At 41.7% G+C, this 12427-nt stretch overlaps 1 long non-coding RNA gene across 1 annotated transcript; it reads right to left on the minus strand.

The window, feature by feature from the left end:
- Positions 1 to 3356: 3356 nt before the first annotated feature.
- Positions 3357 to 4589, minus strand: LOC103647084 (uncharacterized). Its single transcript, XR_002267643.2, has 2 exons — positions 4492 to 4589; positions 3357 to 3774 (listed from the first exon to the last, which is right to left on the minus strand). It is a non-coding gene; the product is annotated as an uncharacterized lncRNA (long non-coding RNA).
- Positions 4590 to 12427: the final 7838 nt, after the last annotated feature.

Consider the following 12427-nt stretch of genomic DNA (forward strand, 5'->3'; position numbering starts at 1 on the left):
GCTCGGACACAGCCTCGGCCTCGGAAGACGGTCTCCGCCTCGCCCGACCCAGGGCTCGGACTCAACCTCGACCTCGGAAGACGGACTTCGCCTCACCCGACCCAAGGGCTCGGACACAGCCTCGGCCTCAGGAGACGGTCTCCGCCTCACCCGACCCAGGGCTCGGACTCGACCTCGACCTCGGAAGACGGACTCCGCCTCGCCCGACCCCAGGGCTCGGACTCAGCCTCGACCTCGGAAGACGGACTCGACCTCGACCTCGGAGGAGCCTCCGCCTCGCCCGACCTAGGGCTTGGACCGACCACGTCACAGGGGGGCCATCATTACCCTACCCCTAGCTAGCTCAGGCTACGGGGAACAAGACCGGCGTCCCATCTGGCTCGCCCCGGTAAACAAATAATGATGGCGCCCCGCGTGCTCCATGACGACGGCGGCTCTCAGCCCCTTACGGAAGCAAGAAGACGTCAGCAAGGATTCGACAGCCCCGACAGCTGTCCTTCCACAGGGCCCAAGCGCTCCTCCGACGGCCATGACATGACATGAACAGGGTGCCAAAACCTCTCCGACTGCCACGACGGCATGTACTTAGGGCTCTAGCTCCTCTCTGCTAGACACGTTAGCACACTGCTACACCCCCCATTGTACACCTGGACCCTCTCCTTACGCCTATAAAAGGAAGGTCCAGGGCTCTCGTACGAGAGGGTTGGCCGCGCGGGAGAACGGGCCGACGCATAAGGCTCTCGCTCTCTCCCACGCGAACGCTTGTAACCCCCTACTACAAGCGCATCCATCCGCCCTGGGCGCAGAAAAACACGAAGGCCGCGGGTTCCCCTTACTGTTCTCCCCCTTTGTGTCCCGTCTCGCGCCGACCCATCTAGGCTGGGTCACGCAGCGACAATTTACTCGTCGGTCCAGGGATCCCCCGGGGTCGAAACGCCGATAGATGGCACACCGGACAGTCTGGTGAATTATAGCGGAGCGCGTCTCCAAATTCTCGATAGTGGATGGTTCATCTGTTGTACGGCCTGGTGCGCCGGACACTGTCCGATGCGCCAAAAACCAGCACACTCAAGTCCTTTGCTCCATTTTTTATGGTGTCCCTATCCGGATATCTATCTTGGTTTTTGTTGAACCTTATGCACCTGAGATAAATAATATCTAGACAAACTAGTTAGTCCATGTGTTTGTGTTGATCATCAACCATCAAAATTAATTATAGGAAATGGTTAACCCAATTTCCCTTTCACGTGGGTTAGCGGCGGTTGCTGGGAAGACAGGGCTGACAGGGCTGGCCCACCGCGTAGCGAGAAAGAGTGAGCGCGCGGGCGAACGGTCCACGATGCTGACGAGGCGGGCCCGCAACGCAGAGAGAGATTGGGTGCGCGCGCGTGAGGGAAGCGGCATCGACAGATCGGCTCCACCGGGCAGAGGGAGAGGGGGAGCGAGAGTGCGCGGACGCGGGCCATCGCTGATAGGTGGGGCCCACCTATCAGGCGAAGCGGGCGTGCGCGCGTGTCCTGGCTGGGCTAGGCTTAACGGGCCGAATTCGCTTTTCCTTTTTCTGGGACTTTCCAAATGCTTTTCTTTTTATTTTCTCTATGGATTTCAAATCAAATTCAAACCGAATTCAAATTCAAACCAATTCAAACATGTGCATCAACCAAAAGAATAATTTAGGTTCAACATGATGCAACATTTCATGTCTCACATAGGTTTTGCTATATTAAATAAATAGTTAATCCCCTGCAAACTAGACATAGTTCTAATAAAAAGAGAGAGAGAGAGAGAAACAAGAGGTAACACCTGAATTTTGTAAGCATCAGGGAAGAAATTTTATACCCCCAAGTTCAGGGTGTTAAAGTTCACCATGAAGAAGGGTGAGGAGCTAACTCACACGTATAACATGTTCAAGACCCTGGTGAACAAGATCCGAAGCTATGCGAGTACAAGATGTATGGATCATGACGTTGTGCGTCTCATGCTAAGGTCAATTACTGTTATTGATCCTCATCTTGTAAATCTTATTCGTGAGAACCTCTGGTATACCAAAATGTCACCAGAAGAAATCACTACTAAAAAATCACCCTAATACCACGACAGATATTGCAACAACAATATTTTTGTTGCATTAGATGTTATTTATTGTCACGACCTTTAAAAGTGGTTGCAATATATGGACCGTTTTGCCACTTTTTTGTGTATTGCGATAACCATGACTTTCATTGCAAGAGAAAGGTGTTATTGCAACCACTAGAACAGTTGTTGCAAAATCACCCTAATGCCACAACAGATATTGCAACAACAATATTTTTGTTGCATTAGATGTTATTTATTGCCATGACCTTTAAAAGTGGTTGAAATATATGGACCGTTTCGCCACTTTTTTGTGCATTGCGATAACCATGACTTTTGTTGCAAGATAAAGGTGTTATTGCGACCACTAGAACAGTTGTTGCAAAATTACTCTAGTGTCACACCAGATATTGCAACAACAATAAAGTTGTAGCATTAGGTGTTAGTTTTTGCCACAGCCTTTAAAAGTGGTTGCAATTTATGCACCTTTTTGCCACTTTACTTATGCGTTGCAATAATCATGACTTTCGTAGCAAGAGAAAGATGTTATTGCTACCACTAGAATAGTTGTTGCAAAATGTCCCTAGTGGCTCACCAGATATTACAACATCAGTAAAGTTGTAGCATTACGTGTTAGTTATTGCCATAGCCTTTAAAAGTGGTTGCAATATATGCACCTTTTTGCCACTTTATTTGTGCGTTGCAATAATCATGACTTTTGTTGCAAGAGAAAGATGTTATTGCTATCACTAGAACAGTTGTTGCAAAATGTCCCTAGTGGCTCACTGGATATTACAACATCAGTAAAGTGGTAGCATTAGTAGCAGTGTAGAGCGAGACGCGGCATGTGTGTAGAATTCCTTTTTTTCATCCAAACCGACCGGGCGTGCAGGGAGGGTGAGGCCACCCTATGTCATATACTCTCATGTCTGCGCAAGGCCAAGGGAATCGTAGTATATACGGACCTGCCACGCGCGACTGTCTAAGCCGTGATCCAACTTTGCGTTCTGTGTCTGGATCGCGATGGGAAATATATTCAATTTATTGATACGTTACAAGAAAAATACAAAGAACAATCTATAAGTTTTTGTTCTCTCAGACACACATCAATAAAACACGCAGGTGAATAAAATACAAGAAAAAGGATCACAAGAATCTTCTAAAATCTGATATATATAACCAACAATAGAAAAGAATACAAGGAAAAGGATCACAAGAATCTTCTAAAATCTGATATATAACCAACAATAGAAAAGAATACAAGGAAAATGATCACAAGAATCTTCTAAAATCTGATATATAACCAACAATAGAAAAGAATACAAGGAAAATGATCACATGAATCATACAATTTCCAATTGTTGTCTGCATGCCTATACTAGTACATATTACAGCCGCCACTGCCTGCAGGGGACTCAAACTGCCGCCCGCCAGGACACACAACAACCAGCAGCCAGGGACTCCACGCCTTCAGGTGATCCTTATTCAAGCACACCTTTGCCAACCCCATCCAACAGTCAGCTTTAGACGGTTTGCACTACAACAGAAAATAGGAGACAACCATCAGGTGATCCTTATTCTTAATCACAACGATGTAACTAGTTTAGACAAGTGATCCATGCACGGTTGCACCATGATTCCTGAGAGTTTCCGCCATTTCAGGTTCTAGCCAAATAATATTCAGTTTTATGGCTGTTGTACCTGCAAAAAAATTACACATCGTGTGTAGGTTCAAAAACAAAAGGGGCTATATTTCAACTCACTTGACAAAATCAGATGGAGTTCCTATCCCTCAATAGATATGTAATAAGTCACGATCTATAAGATGAACATTGTAATTTTTATTAGCAACAAGAAAGCCTTCCATTCCCAAGCTAGTTGGGTTGGCTACAGCCTACATATGAGACCAACTGGAGACACAAAAATTGAGGATGTAAAATCTAAAGCGGTACAATATTAAAGCCTAGTCTTTTAAGAAGAAATGTGAATCTTGTCAAGTATATAATATAGAATACCCAAAATTTTGGGGCCCAGTAAGCATGGCATAGGCGCTGGTAGTAACTAGTAATACCCAAAAATTGTTGTGTATGACTATTCTTCTATCAATTCAATGATACGCGTTGGTAGTAACTAGTAATGCCACATTTTTCTTCCTCCTATAAAAGAACCCTAACCTATTGTATAGTAAGTTCGCAAGGGCCAGCACACTACAGATGTCTTCAAACAATGATCTTATTCAATCGTACAACTTCTAGGACACTTTGTTAAATATTAGTCATACACTATTGCTAATACTAGTAATCTATGTTAGTTCATCTGTCCAGAATTATGTGGAACGTGTTTTACAGTTTATTTCTAGGTATTTATTATTGTGTGTGACCACACATCAAAGGTACATTGCACTCATGAATCATGTACCTTGGTAAAGAAGCATGCTCTCTTTGCAGTGTAGAACCTCTTTCTCCTTCTCACTATGATGCTCCTCAAGATGTGCAAACTGCCTTTTGAACTGATGAGCTACACTACACAAAGATATTAGTATCCACACATTACATTAAGATGTCAAACTCATTACATTAAATACATGATATGTTATAGTTTCCACAGTTAAACTTACGTATTGTTTAAGTGCAGATTTAATGGATGACTTTAGGGAGGATACGATCAAAACATATAAAGAATGGTTAAGGCATCAAGGCGATCTTCTAGATATCTGTAATTTCTTTTATTTACAGCGTACTAACATATAGTGTATATTTTCGCAAATTGTTAGAGATGTAACTGATGCCTATGCTATCCGTAGTATTGTATGAATGACAAAGCAATGATGACCTAATATTATTAGATGAAGAAATTCATGGCAGCAGCAAACCTACTGCTAATTGGCCATCTCATGCTAGACGTCATAGGAAAAGAGATCCTGGTATATTTTACTAAGAGTTCTTTTTATTCAAATGTTTCAATCTTCTACTTTGAATATTTCTACCCATTCAGATGTTATTGGTATATATGTAGATAACGATGGAGTCTTCAAAAAGCAGGGGTGTGGTACCCTTAAGGGTATAGTAGTAGCCACCAAGCGAATCAAGAACGGTGATCACAAACTTAAGATTGAATTTTCATCTAAGCTTGGAGGTCCCGTAGGACCAAACACTCGCACTTTTGTGGATGAAATCGTATTGTTTACAAAGAAAAAGGCACCACTCATTGGAGTGAAAAAGTGGAAAGATATAGAGCTCAATGTTAGATCTTCTATAGCCTCTGACGTACTGGTATGTGAAATTTCTTTACTTGAGCCAGCTAACTATTAGGTAACTAATAACAGTTAGCTAGAACTATTAGTTGTCTAGCATGCTCTGGCATTGCCACTTCACTCGAGATCAAGCCATATCGAATTTTGTTTGGTATGATCTACTGAGATATGGTCTACTATTCCCAAATTACTAGACAATTAACCTTCTCTTTATATCAAAACTGAAACAGCGAAGGTGGGAGTTTCCAAGCAATGAGGACGCGCATGAAAAGATCTGGTCTATTGCCAATGAGAGATACAAAGGATGGCAATCAACGTTAAGCTCAACATACAAGGCATACAATAGTTATGCTGAAAGGATGAAAAACAAGCCTGAAGATGTAGACATCGTCGAGTGGCATTACATGATGTTGTATTTTGGATCTGAGAAATTTCAGGTTTGCTGTTTCATTTCCTTTACTTTAACAATTGGCACTTGCATAATATGGATGATTCTAGCGATTTATTTATTAATTCATTTCCAACTATTATTATTTTCTAGAAAATAAGTAGCCAGAACTCAGAAAACCGTCAGAAACAAAGAACGAAGCATATAATGGGTTCTAGAACTTTTTCCCAAATAAGCTTTCAACAGGTAATGATATGACCACTACTTTATTTTCCATGATTAATGACAAACTTATATGATACATTCTTCACATTACAGAGAGATCCAGAAACTGGTATAGAACTAAACGATCTATCCCTTTGGATGATTACTCATTGTAAAAATGATGAATGGTCGGAAGAGGCTTCACGTGGTATTTATATGAGTAAATCACAAAGCTTACTACTAAAACATACTTTAAAATACTGTGCATCAATTCTTATTTGAATTGAGCTAACTTGAACTATATTGTTCTTTTCAGGAGAAGGCAGCTGAGAAAATTGTTGAGAAAATGTATCAAACGGAAAGATTTGATCTAACAAGAGAAGAGGAAAATGCTATTTTCCAAACAACATTCAAGGAAACAACAGGATGTAAGGTAAACAGACTTCATGGTCATGGGTACCTATCAAGATATCCAACAAGAAGTCAAGTGATGGAATCAAAGTTCCTCGAACAAGCTCGTGCCACGGTTGCAACCAACCAAAAGAACATTGAACTCGAAAGTCAGGTCTAGTTGTTAAATGAAAAACTTGCGTGTGAGGTTGCAGAACGAGAAAGAATACTACAAGAAAACATGCAAGCACTGCAAGAAGAAGAAGAAAGAAAAAGACAAGTGCTTAGAGAAGAAATGAGGCAAGAAATGGTTGTTGCCCTTGCTGTTGTAGCACAACAGGTATAAAATTTGATATTTGTGTTTTTACCACCATTGCTATTAGAAACTTTTGCAACATAAATTGTTTGATCAATTGTTTAATGCAGAGCAACCGTGAAAGCACCACTCCAATCGATCCTTCTTCCGTTGTCCCTACTAAACCTCCTGAACTCATCCCAGCTGATCCTCCTACACCTGCACCAAGTAGTGCAAACAACGTTCGTACACCAGACACAAACAATAAGAAAGACAATATGCCAGCAAACTATACTAGCTCTTACACTCTAAGGAATGCTGTGACAAGACGTGTGCAGGCAAGGGGCAACAAAATAAGCGAATGTGTATGGAATGCAAATGTTCTTGCATTATGATCATATAAACTGTTTTACAACATTCTTTTGATAGTTTTGTTTTTGTAATCCTGAATATGATAATAGGTACAATCCGCAAGTGCAAGCGAGAAGCAAGGTAGATCAACTTAAGAAGCTCTATCAAAGTGTGTTTAAGGTATGTCCACAATCTATTTTTATTTCTTTTGTAGTTGTGCATGCAATGGATTTTAGTAGCCTAAACAGATTTTAGTTAACCATAGGATCAGTACACATGTTTGTGGCTCTGTGCAGCATGCTTATTTGGTAGCTTGTTTTCGCTCTTGTTAGGCTGGTGCTGCAGCTGCCTTCTCTGGTAGAGATAGAGTAGAACTCTTGCTGCTGCGTGCTTCCTGTTTGCTGTGTGCTGCTGTTTATTGCTTGCCGCTGCTAGTTGCGTGCTGCTGCGTGTTGTTGCTGCTGCTTGCTGCTTGCTGCATGCTGCGTGTTGCTGCTTGCTGCTTGTTGATGGTTGCTGCTGATGCTGCTTGCTAGGAGTTGTGCTGTAGCTGTAGCTGTAGGCACTACAGTTGTAGTCTTCCACTAATGATTAACCAAGTTATTGTAGCTTTACTAATTATTGTTTTGAACACTTCCAACAGGTTCCTTGTCGTCGTGATATCGTTGTCAGCCTAGCTAACCATCGCTTGCATCAATGGAGGGGATGGAGGGGTACACGATGGCAAAAAAACTTCCAATAATTTGCTAGCCCTGACTAGTTTATTATCTATGTTATCACAATCCAAGCTAGTATGAGGATGTTGTGATTGTGAGCTATGTTATCAAATTAATTTGTATTTGGCCACTATTTATTTGGTGCAACCTATTTGTTACAACTTAGGGTATGGATATAGTTAATATATGAGACAAGAGTCAAATATTATGGTTATCAATTTTGGTTCTGACGTTACTGATGTAAAATATAATTCTTTTGCATAACATTTTTCCAATAGAAATGCAAAAAGCATTGTCGTATAAATTGTGGGTTTGAATATATGTAAATGCAACGGTTTTATTGGTTGTTGTATGGTTCAGTTGCAATGATTTTTTTGTTGCAATAAGATGTAATTACCATGGATCTATTTCGTTGGGACTTCAGTAGTCGCAACCTTTTCTTCTTGTTGCAACATCATTAGTTACGATATTTTTTGTTGTTGTTATAGCGGTTATTACCACAGATAATTTTTATAGCAAAAAGGTCATGTAGACACGAGACACATTATGTTGCAGAATGATCAAATGCAACGAAATTATTTGCATGGCAATACATCTTGTTGCCATGAGTCACTTGTGTGGCACTAGTGTTTTGTTGCCACGAAGCATCTTGTGGTAACAAAGCCATTTGCAACAGATTTAAACGTGGCATTAACACTTACTACTATGAAATATGTTGTGGCAATAGAGTTTTTGGCAACTATCGTAAATGTTGCAATATAACTTATTGCAACAGAATAGTCCATTGTAACAATGAACTACTGCAACACTTGAATACGTTGCAAAAGATGTAGTAATTGCAAAAGGACATAAAATTGTTGCTATAGCCTATTGCCACTTTGTTTTCTGCAACAGCAGGCAACGACAGTTGTTCTATCGCAATTGGTGCCTATCGCAACGATTTATGGTCTATCGCAACGATTTTTGCCCATTGCAAGAAGGTGATTTTTTAGTAGTGAATTCTTGGTAAGCTTGTGAGAGGGCACATGATGGTAAAAGAAGCAAAGAACGTCGACGACATCACCAACGAACCATTAGGACGCCATAACGTGGAGTAGCCAAGCATATTATGCTTGATCGAACCACGGGATAAAAATTATCGTGTCTCTTGTGCCATTTACATTATTGCAATTTTTATCTCTTCTCTGTTCCAATTCTTCACTTGTGATATTGCTCTAAGTTTAAATTAAATCTTGATAGAGCAATCAAGTGAAAGGAACATTTCTCTTCTCTCTACTCTCAAACTTAGTGTTCATTCTCTCTAACTCATTTTAGACCAAGTTTGTGTGTTTTGAGTTAAGTTTTGTAGGATCACCTATTCACCCCCCTCGCCGCCTCTAGGTGCTCTCAGTGGGGAATAATCATACCGATCCATGCCTATCAACATTTTGGTGTGTGGTTTGCTTCTTCATCAGATCATGCAAATATTTTCTTATCAGTAGAGCCACATACGTTTCTTTTGAATAAGATTGTATCTTTGCTCCTATTTCACTTAGTGTGCTTAGACAACAATATTTATTTTGCTAATGGAAAGCCTAATAGTGTAAATCATGGTAGACAACCAGAGGTATGTGATGTTTACAGTCTGACTTTGTTTCACAAATCCTAAGGCACACAATCAGTGCTCCAATAGTATACTATCTGCATGTCAGGCAACAACCCAATATATAATGTACTCTCAAACTAGCATGCTAAGGGTCAAGTCAATATTCCTATCAGTTTAGGCAACTGGCAATTTATTTTGAAGACACAAATCAGTTTAAGCATATTCGTAGAAATCCAGGAATAGCTTATGTTGGAATATGTTAAACCCTAACCCTAATCCTGGGTTGGAACTTGGAAGTATATTATATATAAGAGTTAGGTGGGCCAAGCTTATTACAATAGGGGTGGTACCAGAGGCTGAGGCGGCTGAAGCAAAGGAGGAAGGGCCGGCGGCCTAGGCAAGCAAGGGGGCCGATGACTATAGGATGGAGGGAGGGAGGGAATAAAGGACCTAGCTAGATACCATGTTAAATATGTGAAACTTTAAACCTAATCCTGAGTTGGGAGTATATATTATATAGAAGAGTTAGGTAGACCAAGCCCATAACAATAAAGGTAATTAGGTAAATATAGAAAACCCTAACCAACCTAACCCTAAACATGAATCTAACAGCTTAAAACATTAAATTGATTCTAAGCATAGAAGTGTGTGATGTTACATACGGTTATCTATGCATGCTTTCATTATCGATGCTCTAGTTCTAAAAATGTACAGCAGCCGCTGCTGACATGTTTATTTTGTTTTAGTTCTAGCAACGGTGATGCGTAGGCTTGGGAACATAGAAAATGAAGTGACTTTTGTTAACGTCGGAAGAAAGTAAATCTCTACTATATTAAAGCACTAGTTTTAACGGTCGTCCCTCGTCACTCTTCCCACTTAATGCAAAATAAAGTAAAATTATACACAAATGAACGTTTGCACCTTGGTTGTTGGCTCCACATTCACAAGAACATGCATATTTTATGTCGTATTAAAACAAAGTCTACTCGTGATATTACAAACTATAATAATGCACGAGCAACTAACTAGTCATGTGTATATGTCTCTGGATCAAAATGGTTGTTGCATACCACCTATATTTAGGCACGGTCTAATGTGTAATTTTCTCCTTACTTGACATTTTAAACTCCTTGTATGCGTTGTACTTACTTTTGTATTGTCGCTTGTGTTGTTTGCTGGATACAAACTATTGTCATATTTCCACCAGTGCTCATCTAGGAGGTCACCCGTCGTCTCCACCAGGAGAACATCTGGCAGGTTGCATACAATGCGGGGGTCATCCTCCCAACCCCCATCACCACCCGTCGCTACCGGCACCCATCCCTCGACTCAAGTGGCGGATCTAGGATCCATTACAAAGGGGATGGAAACTGACCGTTTTCTTTTTTTTTCTTATTCTTCCTCTTTTTTCTCTAAATCTTCTTATTCCTTCATCTCCTTTCCCTCTTCTTCTTTCCTCTCCCTTCTTCTTTTTTCCTTTCTCTCCTTTTCCCTCTTCTTCGTTCCTCCTCCACTCTGTTCTCCCTTCCCCCTGGACCCGCCACTGCTCGACTCCAAGAAGCTTATCGATGTTGGGTTCTCTCGCCTTGGTTCACGCATGAGAATGAGTCACACGGTCCGGCTATACAAGCTGCCTGATGTGCCACTCACCCCTAGAGGCTTATGCTCTTGTTGAATGGGAGGTTAGGATGCAAGTGCTTAACCCAGAATGTGATTATCATGCCTGCGTGTTTTTTTTATAATATCTTCATAGTCTTGTTTTTTCCCCTCTTTGATCCTGTATTGGCTTATATCTGTTGGGATTTTAGCTCCTCTCCATGATCAAGACAATTCAGCGTGGTCTTCTGAGTTCAAGGTTCCATTTAATTCCCTTGTCTTGACAGTCAGGTTAGTTTCATATAAATTAGGTGACAGTCTAAAAAACAGAGAAAAAGAGAGGGGGTGCTTGTGTGGTCCATTTGCACTGCCTATCATGAATTCACGACTACCTAAAGCTAAAGGGCACGTCCTGAGATTAGCCAAAACTAACACGCTTAAGCAGGTCAGCTCGGTTAGATTCTGGTAGCATCTGGTTGGGTGAGCTGTTCAGAACCTGAGCACCAAATGCAAGGCTAAGCTATCGTTCAAACGCCATTCTCTGTATGGAAGGTTCTTGCTGATACTACATAATTAGTTGGTTTTCTTCTTTGTTATCAGTATATCTATGCATAAAATGAAGAAAAAAAATGAGCTCTCAACATTTTAGGCCACTATAACTATAAGATTTCTAAGAAGCTTGCCTGCAGGATCAACAAAAAATGAAGACATAGATCAATATTATGAAATAATGAATATCACAGGTTATAAGACGAACCTGACAAAGATGGCTGTAGCCATATGGAATTGTTCCATTATTGCTTCAACCTCTCCTCCAGACTTCATGTTGGATACCTCACTGTCATGACATCTAATGAACCAACAGTGAGGAGCAGGCCAAGACGTGAAAAGAGGCCCAACTCAAGGTTGAGTGGGCTGGAATGGACCCACTAGGGTGTGTGCGTTCTGTTTGCCAGTGAGATTGGAGAGGGGATTAAAAAGAGAACAGGGGAACCTTGAGCGTGTGTGGAGGATTTTGGAGAACCCTTGGCCGGCTGCGTCCGGATGGTGGGCTAATCAGCCCTGTAATCTCCACCATACTCTATATTTCTGAGATCTTCGTGAGAGGAGAAGTGTGCCGGGAGCGGTGCACATCCCACCCCAATTTAGTGTTCTCACAACTGGTATCAGATTCATCTGTCCGATCCTGGCGGAACCACCAAGCTACGTGCTGCGTCCGCAGTACAAAACCCGCGCCCAGAAGCAATCCGACGCCATGGAGCAAGGCATCGCTGAATTATCCAAGCTACTTCAAGCGATGCAGTCCCAGAATGAATCAATCAAGACAGCTCTGGAAGAAAATACTGCAGCAGTTCGTGATCTGTCCTCTTGGAGACCTCACATCGAGGCGGATGTGGGCGATCTACGGGTGGAGATGAGTCAGCTCTCTGCCCAGGTGAAAGAAATGGCGGCTATTCAAGGGGATTACTATGCTGCACGCAAGGTGTTCGACGAGGGTTCTGAGGAGCAACTTCTGTCGAAGAACACCCAGAGGGAAACTTCTCTTCTTCCTGCGGGACAGGAACATGATGCGTAT

This window comes from Zea mays, chromosome 2, assembly GCF_902167145.1.
Source record: "Zea mays cultivar B73 chromosome 2, Zm-B73-REFERENCE-NAM-5.0, whole genome shotgun sequence".
NCBI lineage: Eukaryota > Viridiplantae > Streptophyta > Magnoliopsida > Poales > Poaceae > Zea > Zea mays.